This window comes from Brassica oleracea, chromosome C6 (assembly GCF_000695525.1).
Source record: "Brassica oleracea var. oleracea cultivar TO1000 chromosome C6, BOL, whole genome shotgun sequence".
Taxonomy (NCBI): domain Eukaryota; kingdom Viridiplantae; phylum Streptophyta; class Magnoliopsida; order Brassicales; family Brassicaceae; genus Brassica; species Brassica oleracea.
The window spans coordinates 4,197,582-4,203,293 of record NC_027753.1 but is presented as its reverse complement, the minus strand read 5'-3'; the positions used below and the strand labels follow the sequence as shown (position 1 = coordinate 4,203,293).

The following is a 5,712-nucleotide window of genomic DNA, read 5'->3' as shown; positions in this document are numbered from 1 at the left end:
GGACACGATATGAACAGTCAACGACTCGAAATTTGCAGACGAAACGACGAACCACGTACCGTTTCAGAACCGCCATTGATGGCTCACAGAATCAGACCTTTGCAGCGATGGCTAACCCTAAATTCGTGTGTTAGGAAGAAAGGATGGAATAACACGCAAATTTATTGAACGAATCAAATAGAGATAGCAAAGCAATATAGTTAACTTTTGTAGCCTACCCTGTCTGAGAGCCTATCCACCTTCCCTGTGAAAGCTTGAACTGCAGCAATTGCCTTTGCTATCTTTCGTTACACTCTCTTGTCGTTTGTTCCAAGGATGTCCATCTCGTCGCTTGTCTCGCCGCTTGCTCAACGCTCGTGACATGCTGCACACATACGCGTCACGAAGAGGAGAGACGAACGTCGTTTCTTCGCTTCAGTTAGGTTTAGACATTCATCTCAGCGGGCCAGATTCAGAGCCCAATCCCACAAAACACGATCGAAGTCCACGACGATAGAGTTAAATGATACTGTGTGTTTTGGCTCAGATGGACACGTGTCAGCTCCTGGTCGCCTGACTTTCCTACGTGGAATCTGACGTGGAATCTTAATTATATATTTTGTATGTATATTTTAGCATATAAATATTATAAACATTAGATATTTAATAAAAACCAAAACTCTCGAGAATTTCAAGCGGTTGGTAGCGGAAAACTCTGGAGCCAGCTTTTGAATTTATGAAATTCGGAACGGTTTGAAACGGTTTAAAGCGATTTGAGTGATTGTTGCAAACCGCCGACAACCGCTACCAACCACAAAAGCTGCGTTTGTAAGTCTATTTATAGTTTTTTTACCTGCGTCCAGCGTAGGGAAGAACTCTCCCTTTTTGAAATCTGCCATCATCTCATCAAGCTTGATTTTGAAGATCCGACATTCTAGGTCAGGTCGGCTATTAGCGGAATCACCTCCATACCATACGCATCAAGATGGTTACTGAGTTCCACCCAATTAGGATTAGCAGTGACAGTGATAAAGAGATGAGGATTCCCATACCAACGGCATATAGCCATTGCGTCCTGGTACTTTTCAGACATGTACCGGGGTCCAGCAGTGAAGGACGAAGGGAGGATGATCTTCTTACCAACTTGTGTAGCATCCGCATCGCCAGTTTCAACGGCGTCACATACATTGTTATACAGGTCTGCTCGGAGTTTTTTCTGATTTAGACTCAAAAATAGCGGAAAAACCAGTCGTCCTTAAAAGACATAAAAATTTAGAAGCATACTTTGAGTTTACTAAGTAAATGGTTTTTCAATGGCAAAAAAAAAGCTTGAGGAGGAATAATAGAAAATGATAAACAGTGAATGTGATACTGCAATGTTTTACAGTAGGAAAACGCTGTTACACTGCAACAATCTGATCATTGAGGTGGTGAATTAAGAGAATCGCTTTGACCTTTTATAAAAAGTCATTTCTTTGATTTTTCCACATCTGCTTTCTATATTTGCCCTGAGTTCTCCTCAGTTTCGTATCAACATATTTGAACCTGTTGAAAGACAAAAATTTAAAGTATGATAAAAAAAAGTTTGGAAGAGGAAACACACAGAGAGGAAGCTGTGTGTTCTTCAAGGGATGGATCGAGGAGAGAACAATAAGTTTTCCTCACAACAATGGGACCTTTACCTCGACGCTTAACAGAGGCTGTGCTGTTGATGGTGATATCATCTGAGCTCTGCATTGCTTCCCTGCCGGATATATTACTATCTCGATAATCTTTTGTTGACGTTGTCGCTGAGTCGGACAAAACTTCGAGAGGAGAAATGTATCACGGACCAGTACTAAACGTGCAGCGTGAACCCTTCTGGTAGCATGTATCTCATGGGAGGAAATAGCCAACTCTCACTGCAAGTATATACCAGTAAAAGTCAAGTGCCCATTTGTTTTTTGTTTCAATAAAAGCAAATCAAAGGGTAAGTATTTAACTTACTTCTAACTTCTCCCTACTGACCATCCGCTCTTACATACGGCGTAACCTCTCAAGTTCAACCTGAGAGAGATATTGCAAAATGTCCAAAAGTCAAAAAAAAAAAAAAAAATTGCGAGAGAAAGCAAAACATGTTTAATGCAGCAATGGTAAAAACATGTATCCTTCTCTAAGAACTCTTACCCTATTATGATTGAGACTTTTCAGTTCCTCTGCCCCCTGCTCTGCCTCCATGTTTCTGAGATTTAGCCTGCCAACAGTCAGACATCTATAAGCAAACGAACTTCAATTGTGGTGCTACAGCAACCGATTTTTACTCTGAAAAATTTATTTGCTTGATATGATAGTGAGTAAGAAAGTGATGATTTTGACGGATGGAAACTCACCTATATATAGAGCTTCAGATGCACCGACTTTAAGGAAACTGAACGTGAAATTGTCAAAGATCGGAAAACCTACGTATATCATTTTTTCATGATTTAATTAAGCAAGAGTTTCAAATGTATGAGTTTAAAATTTATGAATGTGGAGGCCGTAAAACTATTAAAAACAAAAGATATAAGATCAAGAAACCTGCATATATCTAGCGTAAACAGTTCGAAGTTTATGAATGTCAAGGCCGAAAAACTTAGAAAAAAAACTTGAGATTTAATATCGGGAAAACTAAAACTTCAAAAAAAAAAGAAAGAAAGAGATTTAAGATCAGAAAACCTTGGCATAAGGAGAAGCATTTCCACCCCATCAACTCCCCACCACGTTTGAAGGTTCTAGCTTCCAAAAATCTCAGAAGCCTCACTTCGACGATAGGAGAACGGTGGCCACCTTTAGATCACGAAGAAGAACAGATGGATTAGCCATATAACTGAAAATAAGTTTTGGGGATTATCACGAAATGAGAGATGTTCAAAGGTTGAAATATTACATAAAATCTCTTCGAGATGATTCGGCTGAGACGGCATAGTATATCTCTTTTGCTGGTTATGGTCCGAGCAGATCGAAGAAGATGATGGAACCCCTAATTCCGTAAGCCGCCTCTATGTTGTATCTCGCTATGGGCCTTGCTAATCTATATTCGCATTTTTAAATGAAGGCCAAGTAAAGCCCGTTCAGAAACAAATCAAAACAAAACTCGTAACTATTAGGACACTTAAATGAAACGCAGAGTTTAGTATTAGATGGGACACGTGTCAAACATGAAGAGAGGGAATTGTTGTGCTGGCATCCCATGTGGCATAGCTGGGAAGGATTGAAACCTTTTTTTATATATAAAGATATATATACTCATAGATATTGAATTTGTATATATTTATTATTTGAAAATTAATTTTGTAATTTTAATATTGTTATCAATAAAATACTATCATTTTTAGGGATTTTTAATCTTAATGTTTTATGTTAAAAACTGGGTTTTGTACATGAACCACTTAAATATTGCCATAGATATATTTTCCTATATTGTTATCTATAATATATTGTTATCTATAATATATTTCCTAATACAATATATTGTATTAAGATTGTTTTAAGAGAAATTTCCTAGGATATACCTAAAAATATTTTTGTCACAAATATAGATCTTAAAAATAAAAATGATCAAAATAGACTTAAATGTTTTATGAAAAGAAGTAAATATACACTTATACCCATAAGGTTAATTAATCTAGACATTAGGGTTTAGAGTTAATGGTGGGGTTTAGAGTTTATGATTTATGGTTTAAAGTTTAAGGTTTCAGGTTTAAGGTTTAAGGTTTAGGGTTTAGAGTTTAGGGTTTAGAGCTGAGGAGTGGGGTTTAGAGGATAAAATTTCAAATTTTAAAAATAAAAAAATTTAAAATTTTCAAAATAAAATTTGAGATCTATTTTTGTGATAAAAACTTTAAAAGATCTATTCGAAAAAATTGCCTTTGTTTTAATATTGGATTGTATTATAAAAGCTTTATTTGGTGACTATTCCGTAGAAAAAAAATCATGTTGAATTTGCTGTTCCTCGAGATTAATACCAACTGAGTTGAATATTTGTCAAACTAGTATTAGTTAATGGGTCGCACTTCCTCTCTTTTCTTTCTATATGGATGAACCAATGAACAAATATTTTATTCTCTTAAAACCGATGAAGAACTAGTGGAAACAATAATTAAGTTTTAAAAAATAAAGAAAAACAATATAAAATTTTCATATTCCAAAAAGTGGTGCATAACTAACATCCTATTCACTCAACATCTATTATTAATCTAACCTCATCATGTACAAATAAAAAGAAACAAAGAAGGTTAAACTCAACTCTTCAACTCAAGAAGTTAAAATTTTATGCTTTATATTTTCCTTAAAAATTTGCTTCAGATTTTCTTTTAGGAAAAATGAACTTTTGGTAGTTTGAACAACATCAGAGATATACCCATAGAGTTAATTTGTATTATAAGTTTAAAGCTTAATAGTTTCATTGTATATATGTTTGGGTGCTAATTTATATTAAATAAATTCTGAAAACATTTGTTCATCTTTTTGTTTACCATTTATGTTTACTATTTGTTCAATTCTTTTTTTTTTTTGCATTTGTTCCTCTTTATTCAATTTTCTTTTTCAGTTCAATTCCTTAAATAAAATTTGTTCAACTTTTTTCCATTCATTTTATTCATCAACTGGTCACCAATTAAAGCCAATTTTTTTAAGGAAAAAAATTCTAAACAATAAAAATTAAAAAAAAAAACAAATGTAGAAAAGTATACTAGTAGAGATCTTAAGTAAACGAACATATTTACTTTTACTATAAAAGTAAAAGTATTTAATTTCTTTTAAATAATTGAATCTCTAAGAAGATAATCTTTATATTAATCCAAAAACACTACGTTTTATACTGAATTGATAATGATTACCCCTCTCTTTTTATTGCTCCGGTATGAGCCACATAAACAAGATAACTCTTTATATTGTTCTACTGATAATAACATAATCAAAGACACCATTCCAAATAATTGATTAGTTAGAATTTCATATTGCCTTTCAAAGTTACTATAATTTACAACAAGAACTCAGTCACTATCAAATGAAGAACCATCAACGATTGAAGCCGGAAACAACCGTCGCCATCATCTGTTTCTAGATATGTCAATTACATTTTCTAAACAGAAAGTACACAAAAACAGTTAGATAGTTTATCATATTTAAAATAAATTAGCGATCAAACAAATCAAATGATCAGTAGCAAAAAAAGAAAAGTATAGCAAACGAATCAAATAAACTGATGTCACAACCAATCAACGGCTTGAAACTACAAAAAGATCTCCGGCTTTGTTTTTTTTGACAAAAGTATATGCTATTTTTATATTGTACTAGGGATCTTCAACCCCGCGCTTGCGCGGGGTGCTTTTGCTTTTTGTTCCGATTTGGTTAGTCAGCATTATCCATCTCCTTTTTTAAATTGATTTTTATCATTTATTTATATAAGTTAGTCTATCAAACATGTTGGTTTTGTGTAAAACGAAAGTGATATAACGAAAGATCCCAAGCTCGAAGACGCCTTCATCTGCCATGACCATTGGTTTTGCATATAACGAAAGTGAACGTGTGAATGGTAAAATTTGACAGTCTCCCAGTGTCACCCCACCACCTACTTGAATTCTACTTTCATGCATTTCTTGATTCTCTGAGAGGTTTGGGATGAAGCGTCTTCATAGTGAAAAAAAACTTGGTATTTTCTTCTGAAGGTTCTAACGCTCTCCCACTTTTTAAACATTTCTCTTCTTGTGATCA

The 5,712-nt window shown here is 34.2% G+C and overlaps 1 long non-coding RNA gene across 1 annotated transcript; it reads right to left on the bottom strand.

The window, feature by feature from the left end:
• Nucleotides 1–1,308: 1,308 nt before the first annotated feature.
• LOC106299057 lies at nt 1,309–2,981 on the bottom strand. Its single transcript, XR_001261659.1, has 7 exons — nt 2,885–2,981; nt 2,674–2,784; nt 2,349–2,417; nt 2,146–2,212; nt 1,966–2,025; nt 1,662–1,880; nt 1,309–1,524 (listed from the first exon to the last, which is right to left on the bottom strand). It is a non-coding gene; the product is annotated as an uncharacterized LOC106299057 (long non-coding RNA).
• Nucleotides 2,982–5,712: the final 2,731 nt, after the last annotated feature.